This window comes from Drosophila serrata, unplaced genomic scaffold (genome assembly GCF_035046125.1).
Source record: "Drosophila serrata isolate PLE 108 unplaced genomic scaffold, ASM3504612v1 contig_275, whole genome shotgun sequence".
Taxonomy (NCBI): Eukaryota; Metazoa; Arthropoda; class Insecta; order Diptera; family Drosophilidae; genus Drosophila; species Drosophila serrata.
In genome coordinates, this window is record NW_028257173.1 from 4026361 (window position 1) to 4039140 (window position 12780).

Sequence of the window (12780 nt, forward strand, 5' to 3'; positions counted from 1 at the left end):
CCTTTCCGGCTGCACCTCCTCAACTTTTTCCCCCCTACGAGAAGCCAATTAAAAACATAAAAAAGTCGCAACAGAAGTAGAAATGGAAAAAGTCAGGAAAATTTGATGAACCAAGAGGTACTTCTTAATAAGAGAACAGTATTTTAAAAGAAATAATTCCGACATAATTTTATAAAAATATGTATTTATATTTTTGTAATGTAGGTAGCTTTGTTTATGTTTAAAATTGTTGAGAGTTTGTTTAAGGATATCGCATTTTAAATAGGTTAATCTATTAGCATAAATCTTCAAACAAAAATATATAGATAAACAATAATATATAGATGGACATAAATCGTTTAAATAATACTCTAATAGTATTAAAAATAATGTATATAATCCATCGATTTTACTATTAGATCTTTGTCAAAATAAAAGTAATATATTTACTTTCTTGATTATTTTAAAACCATGTTCAAAAGATTTGTTTCTCAGATATTGTCCTAAATTTCGACCTCTTTTTGGAAGTATTTTCTTTTGTAATCCTTACGTTCTTCTAGACCTTTCTCTTATTAAGCATTTAAATATTAAACCAATCTACCCTGAGAAACACCACCAGAATCAGAGAGTTTAAAGCAAAAATGCGTGGGCTTCCACTGCACCATTGAGCATGAGAATGGGAGCCTGAGTCTAGAAAGCTTCCTCTAGAGCAGCTCCTCCAGCTCCTCCAGTTCCTCCTGCTCTTTTAGCTCCTCTAGGTCTTGGTGACCACGATCCCGAGCCCCATTAGCCACAAAAGGTGTAGGCCGAAAAAGGCTCTCAGCATTCGAAGGCATCAAATTCGCAGCAGGATGCTGGCGATATTTGATTTGCGAGACAGTTGGCAACTGCGGCAGTTGGCAATTATTGCACATTAACCGGACAGAGTTGACAGTTGGCCAAAAGGCGGAGGATCTGGGTTCTGGCCAAGATTTGATTACGCATTGAACTCTGGGTCCGAGACTAAGCCTAATTGAAGTCTGAGGCCGCCACCTGCCTGGTTTTACCTTATTTCTTTTTTTTTTTCTTCTTTATTATTTATTTATTTATATTCTGTAGAGTGTTGTTTTTTTTTTACCTATAAGTCGCGACTTTGAACCAACCAGTTGCTGATCCTCGATCAGCGATCGGCGCGGCTTCCTCGGCGGTTGAACGAGGGGGTCGACGGTTGGAGCTCCAAACCATAAATGCGCTCCGTGGGAAATGGCGTGTGCCCTCGAGGCGTGTGCCGACCAATTTGACTCCTCGCGAACTGGAAAAAATACGAAGGTAATAATTCACGAAAAAAATATTTGTAGAAACCTTGCATGGGAACAATCGAGGCAACCAGCCAGGCAGCGAGCGAGCGTTGGACGTTGATTTCTTGAAAAGCGTTCGGTTCCATGGGTCCCCGTCCAGGAACCAGCTTTATGCGAGCATATATATCCATCCATATACATATCTGTATATACATATATATATATATCTGTGGGAGTCGGGGGGGGTTACGTGTATATATGCATGCTGCTGCTGCAGGAGAGAGAAAAAATGCCGAAGGTGGAGCCATCCAGCCAGCCAGATTTTCTGGGTCTGCTCTGGGGCGTGGGCTGAAGAAGCTCCACTCCAAAACTCCACTCCCAACGCAAATTACGTGTATCGAGCGGTCTTTGGCCATTGTTTTTGGGGGTTTCTTTATTATGTTTGGAAAAGGGGTTACGTTCCTGATTGCAGTTTCGCCTAATTTAGGGAAATTTTAAAGATTCTTTTCTTATATATTTATATAAATTTAACTCTACATTATATTTTTAACTTATATTATATCTTTAATTTTAGTTTTAAGTATTTCTTCAGCACTTAAAGTTTAAGGGATTATGGTTAATAATATGCAGAAATTTTTATATGGGTTTTAATCCTTACAATGTAATATTTTCTTTACAATTTTACTGCATTATAATTCCCAAGTTGCAATTTTGCGGAAACCAATTAAGAAATTTAATACAATATATTTTCAAGAAAATATTATTTAATGCAAACATTCGTAGAAAACTAAATTAAATACAATTTATTTATAAATTTTCCACTCTATAAATCTGTTTAAAATATAATTTAAAAAACTTAATTAACAAAATAAGAGATTTAGAAACGAGAACTAAACCCTTTCGTTGATACCTTTAAATATTTCAATATATTGCGCATTAAATTTTTTCCTAATCTTCTTAAGCTTCCAAATTCTGCATGTTTTTTTATACCCTTGCAGGGTATTATAATTTCAGTCAGAAGTTTGCAACGCAGTGAAGGAGGCACCTCCGACTATATAAAGTATATATATTCTTGATCAGGATCAACAGCCGAGTCGATCTAGCCATGTCCGTCTGTCCGTCTGTCCGTCTGTCCGTCTGTCCGTCTGTCCGTTTCTACGCAAACTAGTCTCTCAGTTTTGAAGCTATCTGAATGAAACTTTGTAGTTAGCCTTCTATATACTCTCACTCGTATATATGTCGGAACGGGCCGGATCGGACGACTATATTATATAGCTGCCATAGGAATGATCGGAAAATTTTTACAAAAAAATTTTTAACTTTTTCAGTTTTCAATAGAATTGGATCAAATTTGAGATATTGCCATTCTACTATACTCTACAATTTTGCATAAAATTTTATGAAAATCAGACTACTATATCATATAGCTCCCATAGGAACGATCGAGAAATTAATACAATTAAATTTATAACTTTTTCAGTTTTCAGCTGATTTTCATCAAATTTGAGGTATAGCCATTTTGTATTAGTCTTAAATTTTGTGTCAAATTTCATGAAAATCGGACGACTATGTTGTATAGATGCCATACAAATGATTGTTTGATGTAGAGGAAAAATGCAAATCTGCGAATGTAAAACTGCAAATATAATATGTATAGGTGAATGAAATGAAAGCAGGTATTACTTCATTGTTTTTTAACACAAATAAATATAATTTATATTGTTGAGATTCCAAGTCATAAAAGTTCTATCTGCAAGGGTATATAAACTTCGGCGTGCCGAAGTTAGCTTCCTTTCTTGTTTATATCTTAAGTTTGATTTGATTTTATATTCGGGGACCCTTTGCTTGGACACACACTTGACTCGTCTCGACTGACTACCAAAAGCTCATTGCCACGCCAAGTTTGGCGCTCAACACGCCCCCGTTTATGTCTCAAACAGAAAAATGTGCTCCCCCCGAGCTCCATCGAGCTTAACCCTTTTGCCCACCCTTAACCCTCTCGTGCCTGCCGCTCAAAAAAAAAAAAAAAAAGAGTCTGCCAAAAGTCAGCCACTGACTAAGTGCGAATCTGTGGCGCAATCAGTTGACCGCAAGTTGCCGTTCCCCCTTTTTGCTGGCATAGTTTCTGAATTTATTTCACCAGTTTCCGAGTTCGAGTCGGAGTTGGAGTTGGAGACGGAGACGGAGTCGGAGTCCAAGTCCCGACCCCAAAAGTCGGTTCACGACCACGTCCCCAGCTCCACTGATGTCTGATGCTGCGGCGGCTGCTGCTGATGATGATGGCGGCGGTGCTGTTGCCACTGCGAGGCTCAAGTTGAAGCTGAAGCTGAACCTGAAGCCGGAGTTGCGGCAAAGTGGCTGCCGGTAAAGAAGGCGAGTAGGTGGATCGTACGTTTGCTTACTAACTGCCGTGGTCAAAATGTTTATCAACTTTAATATTAAATTGTATGCCCCGGCCAAGGCGGGCAACCAGGCGAGAGACCCCTTTAAAGGTTCAGGGACGGAGTTTAGAGGCAAAGGAGGTTTGAAAATATTTAAAACAAAATATAAAGCAAAGTAAATAAGTTATTGCCTTAGATTAAATATTAAAGAATTTTTAAAAAATGGTATAAATAATTTTTGAATTTATAATCAGAAGTCAGAAGCTTGTTACATTGTGAAGGAACTATTTCCGACCCTATAAATCATATATATTCTTGATCAGCATCAAAAGCCGAGTCGATCTGGCATGGTCGAAGGAAAACAAATTTTTCAAAAATTTTCAAAATTTTATAAGGGGTCATTAAATTGTTCAAAATATCAAGAAAAATGTCAATTTTTTACAATTTATATTTAATATGCAGATTTAGTAGCCTTACAAAAATAAGCATATAAGTGTTTTCAGATTGAAAATTTATGCATATTTGGCTTAGTTATGATTGATTTTCACAACAATATTTGGGGTTTAATTAAGATAATTAGTCCACAAATTTGGGAGAATCTAATACGATTTAATATTTTTTCTATTTTTAATACTTTTTTTAAATACTATATTATAATAATAGTACTTAAAATAAATATATAGAAGGCAGTTCTTCACCTGGAGCCGCTCCTGTACCGCTCCTTACACTCTGACCGGTCATGGGCGACCTGCAAACTCAGGGGCGTAGTGCGGCGGTCAGTTGAGGGGCGGGGAAAAGGGAAAAGGGGGTTTGTCCTGCCATAAAGCACGCCGCTGCCTACCGAGCAATCAGATGTGTTGTGCTTGACCCCCGCAGGATCCCTCTCCCTCTTTGCCAGGGCCCTGTCCCAGTCGCCCTCAGTCGTAGTCGCAACTCCGACTCCTACTCCAACTGCAACTCCATCCCCAAGTCCAAGTCCCAGCCGGTCAGCAGCCGGTCAGGCACTCCTCTAGCCCCTTAATCCTCCCCCTATGGCACGCCTCCACTGCACTGAAAATGCACTAAAAAAAATTAGTATATGATATTGATAATTTTATATAATATAATTATTACTGACTATTTATTAGTAAGTTAAATTGCTACATTTAATATCAAAGGGTTCTCAACATTTTATTATTTCTATTTGTTATAATTTATTTGTATTGTCTATTATGAATTTTGTATACTACTCAAATAATATTTATTTTTATTCATTTAATAATAGAGGAAGTGGTGAGCCCTGTTTTTTAGCGAGTACTTATGGAACGTTTTAACTAAAAAAGGGCCAAGGCAAAGTTCTCTAATTACCAAAGATAGCAAATAAAATTACCTTACAATTCCCAAATAGATCTAGCTGCAAATTCCTTAAACCGATACTGATTAAGGATGTGTGGACCTATGACAAAAACCTTCATTGAAAGTCAGTTGTTTGCCTTTCGAAATTCATAATCGTATTTGAATAGGTTTTTAAACAAAGTTAGCTTGTCTTCTGGTCTTCCTATTAGCTTCAATAATCTTTATAATTATCTTAAATATATTTAACTCATTTTCTCTGTGTGTAGCCAACCGTTGAGCCGCCTCGAACTCAACTGCGGCCTGATCCGCGTGCAGCTTTCGTGCTTCAGATGGCCGGCGGCGAAATTTGTCGCACGTTGAGTATTTTTAAACCATGAGAAAATCCTTTGGCGCTAATAGCCCGAATTCCTTGTGCTTAACATAAAAATCGTCTCTTGTACCCACTACATCATGCAATATGGTCTTGAAATTAGTTTGGCGAATTGGCCAACGAGAGAGGAAGATGAAGGAGGCAAGGGAATTACGTTTATTTTTCTGCATATGTAAAAGTGGTGATGCGGATTTTTTCTCTACTTTTTTCTTATATTTTTTTATTGGCCATTCCCATTCCCATAATAATCATGTGAAAATGGGCAAACGAACGGTTCTTCTCTAGCAGCGGCCAGCGAAATCTATTCAGACAATTCTTTTTCTAGCCGCGGGCCTCATTCATATTAATATGCCGGAGATCAATGGATTTTTATATACAATATTTTTCGTCATTTGAATCTTTATGGGAATTATGGGATTTCATTCATATCTGGAATTGATTTTTAGGAGTTTTTTGGTGAATGAAAGAGAGTTTTCAATAGTGGTTTTTCGATGGGGGTTTTGGTTTAAAGGGAGGAATACGAATAAAATAATGAAAAAATAATAAAATTACCCTATTTACAAGATTATATTAGAAACGGGTCTAATGAACTTCCCGAGAATAATATTTAAATGGAATTAAGATACATTGAAGGAAAATTTTATTTAATGTACATTTTCTAGATGTATCTCTTAAGTAAATCCTTAACTTCTGCCTAAAAATGCATCTGCTAACTTTCTTCGAAAGATCTCCTTCTACCATTTATCTCTCAATCCCCAAAAAACCACTTAAGTTGAAAATTTGTGGCAAATTTTCAACGCTCTTCAATCAATCGGCAGATAATTACCATATCATAATGATCTCAGATCTCCCAACCGATTCCGATTCCCCGATTGCGATTGCGACACCGCAACTCCGCGTATCCCCGCCGTATTGTTGTTAACAAATTAACGTAGAAAGCTCAACGAACCCAATGATCGCTCAGCGGGTTAGCTGGGCACCCACCCAAAAACAACAAAAATATACACATAATAAAAAAATAAAAACAAAAACAGTGAAAGACTGTATAAAAAACAAAAAAAAAAAAGAAGAAGGAACCTAACTAAAAACCCACCGACACTGTCGATGGATGATGACGAGGCATCGACGAGGCTTTGACTTTGATGCCCATGGACACCCCGGTGAGCCAGGCTCTCTTGGATGCATCTCATCTCATCCAGTAGAGACTGGAGGAGAGATATATATCCAGCTGAATCCCATCCAGAAAGCCAGATCTTACACTGGAACAATTATATAAAATGTTTTTGAAGGAGAATTGCTACATACGAGATGTTATTGATATTAGATTAAATAGCAAAGGACAACTATCTTTAATATATTCTTAGAAAAATATGAATTATTAAATAGAAATTAATCTGTGATGGATTTGTAGGTTTTGTGGCTAAATTAGTGATAGATATTAGTCAATTATAATATAAATAATACTTAAAATAATTTTCTATCAAATTTTAAAGGCGAAACCACTTAAAAGTCACAAGACTTAGGAACAGAAAACATATTTTGCAAAAACAAGCCGTCGACTACCAGCTGTACTAGTCAAATTCTATAACCCTCTATTCTTTTTTTTAGTCTTTAGTTAATTACCTCTATTAACACTTTATTAATAACCATATTTCCTTGGTTTTTCATACCCTATTTTCGCTCAGTGCACAAATCCCGCCGTGGAGTGCATGTCAGAGGCATGTAAAACGTGTAGAAACATAATTTGTAGGCACGTACACTGGGCAAACGCCAACGCCAATTGAGATTCTCTCAGGTTGAAGTTCAGGGGGTGCGGGAACCAACATACATATGTAAATGTCGGGGCGTTAAATCGGTGCATAGACGATGAAGGAGCAGAAGAATACTATAGTAAGAGTACGTAACACCCCCGATAAGCCCCCCTAGAGTAGATGCCCATTTATGGATATGAAATATCGCCTGGTGCCCAAGATGATCATTGTTCGGAACTCGGAAGATCTCGCTCCATGTGAACCCACTGGGACGGGGGATACTTGGATACTCGGATTGTAGGTGTTCTGTTCGATTCTCCCTGAAAAAAGATTCCCCATTCAGATGATTAATGATGCTAAAAAAAAAGAAACAGCGACGGCGGCAAAGGAATTTCAACATAACTACTTTGTGCCTCGGATACAAATCGTTATTACACATTAAATGTTCCCAGTGAGTGGTTAATCAACAGCCCCAGAGTGAGGGGTATTTCAGGGTCAGGGTTTGGCTTTGGCTTTGGCTTTAAGGTTTCGGGGTTTTTTTTTGTGTTGGGTTGCGCGGGTGTACCGCTTTTGAACTGCTGAACTGAACTGCCAGCGTGTGTAAATCAATTGAAAATAATTTGTTACTTTTAATAATAAGTGAAAGAAGCTGTGCGCGCTTGCCCGTGGTTTTGGAGGAGATGGAGGAGGTGGAGGTGGAGGAGTTGGAGATCCCGGAGAGCGTGGGCTTACGGCTTGGGAACTTTGCCGGGAACTGGGGAACCTGCCTGGTCTTGTAATTGATCATGTGTTTTGTCCGCTTCTCCCTTTGGCAATCCATATTGTTTGCGTGTTCCGAGGCACAAACAAATAAACAAATAAACATCGAGACCAGGAGACCAGAGAAGATCGTTGACTGTTGACTGTTGTTGTGCCATAATCGATGAAATCAATCGATCAACGCTGGCTAGCAGATCAGCCAGGAGCGTAGTTGGAAAAAGGGAAGACCCCCAAAATAATTTTACACAGAAAAGCAAGAGAATTTAGGGAGAAAAAAGTAGATAACAGTAGAAAAATATAACAAACATTTTGACTTTTTAAATTTCCTATATTTTTTATAAGTAATATAAATAAATAAGATCCGTAACGCCATACAATAGCATTTTAATTGTTCAGACAAACTCAAGGCTCATTTTGTTGTGAATCCAGAGAACGAGGGAAAAGACTGTGACAATTTTTATTCTTGTACATTGTAGTTAGTAATACCCCTTTTTTCTATGATTTTCCCCATCAATTTAAGCCCCCTTTTTGAAGCCACACCCCTGCCCTTAGCCTTGTTTTCACTTTTCTTAATCGAATTTGCTGCCAGAGCCACTTGAGAATGAATAATGGGAGGATATATATGCATCATAACGAGAGCCGAGAACTCAGACTCGCTTCTAGTTAGGTGGTCCATGACTCAAGACCCATCATCATTCGGTTTTAGTCATTTTCCTTTTACCCAAAAAATAAAAAATAAAATCAAAAGCTTTTTTTCTCTGAGCGCCACATGTCGTCGATTCCTTGTAATCCCACAATGTGGGAATTATATTCCCTGTGAGAGCCCGCAGAAGATCCTGCTTAGGAATTGCTATGGCGGAGAGGGGGAGCCTCTTATAATGTCTTATTTATATCGGATTATGGCCATCACACCATTGGCCCTGTTGTTGTGTGTGGCCAACACACAAAAGCCAAGGCGGGCGCATTAAAATGTCAAACGAACCGAGGATGAAATAATAAAAAATAAAACAGACAGTGGACAAGTATAAAAAACAAACAAACAAACAAAAGAGTTGTCAAGGGAGAGAGAGAAAGAAAGAAAGACCATGGAGAATGGTCGGTCACTAACTAACTTGATATCACCTTTATACCCTGGTAATTCAATTAGGTTCTCGCCGAAAAATAAACCCATATGGGAGGTCCCCTCGAGGGACCTGTCCATGGAATTGATCGCTCTCTTAGCTTCGATTTTCCTTTTCTTTTTTTTCGGAGCCAACCAAACCAATTTTCCTTCCCAAACTGATTTGTGCCCGGTGATAAATTCAGCAACCTAATTGACAGCCGCAGCAGCAGCAGCAGTGTGCCCTGTCTCCTGGGTTCTTCGAGGGTCTCCGGTTACGATTTCCACTTCTAGGTGTCAATTAATGCACTGGCTCTATCCAAGATTGAGCCCTTTCGATAAGGCGGGAAAAAGTCAGGACAGGTCGGTCAGGGGAAATCACCTCCTCAGGTGATTAAATTGTTGGTGGACAAACACTGAGAAAAATAAGTGAGAAAAATGGAGTATCGGAAAGGGAGCTAATTTTAATACTAGGGTAAATATGACAATATATGTTTAACATATTAGAAACGATTAAAAACAGCAAGTACTTAGAGTGGAATTAGTTCAAAATTGATCAAGAAACCTATGGCAATTCATTCCTTAAATGTATGTAATCCAATTAGAACCATAAATATGTTTTTTTACATAAAAATATATGGGTAGTCAAAAAATGGGTTTTAAAATAATCCCTTCCCCTCTTAACGTAATCTTAACATTTTAAATATATTTATTTAATTAATTTTGGATATTAGATGACCTTAAATATGGTAAAACCATTTTAAATATGTTTTTTACACACATTTCATAAATTCCATACAATTTTTAACATTTTAACTATTTTTAAAAGAATTTACAGAGTGTTAAACATATTTTTCCATTTAAAAGAAACCTTCAACTTGCATTAAATATATATTAGTTGCTTAACTTCTAAAGTATTTGTTCTTGAAAAACACGGAATATTTAATAAATTAATCAGATTTGTCTGTACTAATTTTATTTTATAACAAATCGCATATATTCCATATTTTCCCTTTGTTATGAATAATATTTTCCCTCAGTGCCTTAGCCCAGACACAGTTGCTTTTGTGTTACGGTTGAGATTGAGATTTTCGATTTAGCCCCTAAGTAAGTTATATATTTAAAACACCTTTTTAGGCAAAACAAAAGTGTCAAAATAGTCGACAGATAGCGGCGACGCGTCGGCCATAAAAACGAACACCCAGAGTGCCTGCCTCCTAGACTCAAGTGTTTTAGATCGTAGCTCTGAGTATCTCAGTATCTAAGTATCTACGTATCTTCGGTTCTCCTCCCCCTGTCTGTGGAGTGTAAGTGTAGGCGCTTGTCAGCCGAGTTTTTCCCCGAGTTCCTTTCCTTAAGTAACTACGCTTGTAGAGTGCAATTAGGCTGCGACATTGTGACACATGCAACTACTGTGCGCCACACAGTCAACATTGTTCAACGAGCGAGTGCGAGGTATCAAGTGCTTGAAGAACGCCCAGAGACGTCGTCAGCAAAAGGGGGTTAAAATAATACAGAGGGGTAGACATTTATACATATACATATATGAAGAGGATTGTTTATGGGAGTGTGTGTGATATGAAATATTTTTGTGTGTCTCATGCAGAGTGGTTTTTTGCACAAGTACTTGGTAACCATAAAGCGTTTTGATAACAGATAACAGCTATGAATCATGGTAGTTTCTTTGATTCCGAAATATTTATTATTAAATTATAATGAAAGTTTTAGGAGGAAATTCATAAAACAATTCTTTGAAATATAATAATCAATGTTTTCTGATTTTATAATTTCATAGAATTTGAATTTATTACATTTTCCTATTATTATTATTAATAAATAATACTAAAATTGAATTAAATACCTATTTAATAAGCAGGGACCGTAAACCTAAGCCATATTTAATAGATTATATTTAAGTTAATATGTTATACTTTAATACATTTTTTATATTATTTACAGGTATCAACTAATATGCATGATCTTCCATGTAAGTGCGTTTTAAATATTCTCGTTACTATAACCATAAGCAAAAATTTAATATTATAATATATTTTTACCCTGCAAATTCTCATAATTTCTTCTGTAAAACCTCATGTAAATAAAACTCTTGAATTTATTTGGAATCTAATACTCACTAAAGATACAAAAAGCAATCATAGGATCCAAGTTATTGAGACCCCATAAGAAATGGCTGTTTTCTTAACTTGCATAAAATATAAACCTAAGCACCATCATTCAACAATTATATTATTCTTACCAATTATATGTTCCCTGAAAGCTTTTGCTAGAAATGGAACTGGTGAAGTGGCAATGCCGCGATGTGTCGGCGCATATCAAAAACCACTTCCAAAAGCTGACAATCTAGACAATGTACAATTACGAGAGACAAGTTTCCTTCTTTTTTTTTTTGTTGTATATTTTTGTTTTTGTTCAACATTTTTTTCTTGGGCTTGGCTCACTTGACAACTTTTGTGTGAGTTTTGTGTAGTTTTCAAGTTATGTTACGGCGGTAATGCTGTCATCATCATCATCATCAGCACCATAATGATCGGGCATCCCAAGAGTGTGTGGTGTGTGTCTTGTCAGCGGCCATTTTAAGCGTGTCCTCGATTCGATTCGATGCCGAAAATTGATTTGCAACGTTTTAATTGGACACCTCTCTCTCTCAGTCACTTCATATCCCCGGGCTTTACTGGGTGGTCTTTCCTCTCAAAGAAAACAAGGCCAAGTGCGAACGTGTTTCGGGACAATGGGCAGTGTCCTGTGGACGCACCGAGGATCCTCCTCGTGTTCCCCAGGGGCAGCTCATTAAAATTGCATGCTCGGTAGGAGCCAAAAAAAAGATCCTATGCCCCTGTGTCAGTAAATGGCTCACTTTTGGCAGGCGACTTTATTCCAGCACGTCCCAGCCCACTAGAATTTACAATGGCCAGGACATTGGCCGCAGGATACGAGAGTTGGCCACCCTAGTTGCGGAACCGATACGTTTAATTGTGGCCCAACAAAAAGGACACAACCCCATGCGGACACAAACACCTATCAATCTCTGGCTCTGGCTCTGGCTCAGTCACAGGAAGAAGCATCCTAGAAGGATCCTCTCCTTGCGCCCCGCTGTGACTTTCACAAAATATTTTGGTTGTACGCAGTGCAATTATAGGGACACAAGGTGTGTCTGTGTATCTTTTTTTTTCTGGTGTTTGTGTGTAAATCTCGACCTCGGTGACTGCCCGCAGAGAAGTGTTGCAAAACACACACACACACACAAGTCCTACGGTTGACCGAGCGACCAACCAATCTGGGGACAGATAAGACAACCAAGGCCCAAATCCTGTCCAGGATCTTGCTGCGCCTTCTGGCCAAAACCCACAGCAGGAGACACTGGACAGTGCCCCGAAGGGGGCGCGTCCCGGATACTTGTCAGGTCCTAGATCCTTGGCCCAAAAAGAAAAAAAAGGAAACCCCGAATGTAGACATCAATTGGCGAATATACGTTGGCACTTTTCCGCTTGCCTTTCCTTGTTTGCCTTTTGAGAAACAAAACAAAATCAAATTCAAGACAATGAACCAAAGACCAAGTGTCATCAAGGTGTAGGAGTCAAGAAAATGGAGATGGAAATGTGGAAAATCGAGCAGCAAATGAGGCAGATGTAGACCTTATAATGCGGGTTCCCCTGCAGTGACCTCAGGCCTCAATTAAAGACAATTCCATGGTCGATTTTCAAACGAAACAAAGATCACAATCTAAAATTGTTCAAATTGACAGTTCCAAGGAAGAAGCGTGCTCAGGAGAAATGGCAAAGGTATATGCATCGAAAATAATGGAAAACCT

At 38.0% G+C, this 12780-nt stretch overlaps 1 long non-coding RNA gene across 2 annotated transcripts in view; it reads left to right on the plus strand.

The window, feature by feature from the left end:
- LOC147643420 (uncharacterized) overlaps positions 1-12780 on the plus strand; it is a 123184-nt gene that overhangs the window by 63672 nt on the left and 46732 nt on the right. For both annotated transcript variants that reach the window (XR_015272152.1, XR_015272150.1), the window contains exon 2: positions 10911-10938. This is a non-coding gene — a long non-coding RNA (uncharacterized LOC147643420). The remainder of the gene's footprint in view (positions 1-10910; positions 10939-12780) is intronic.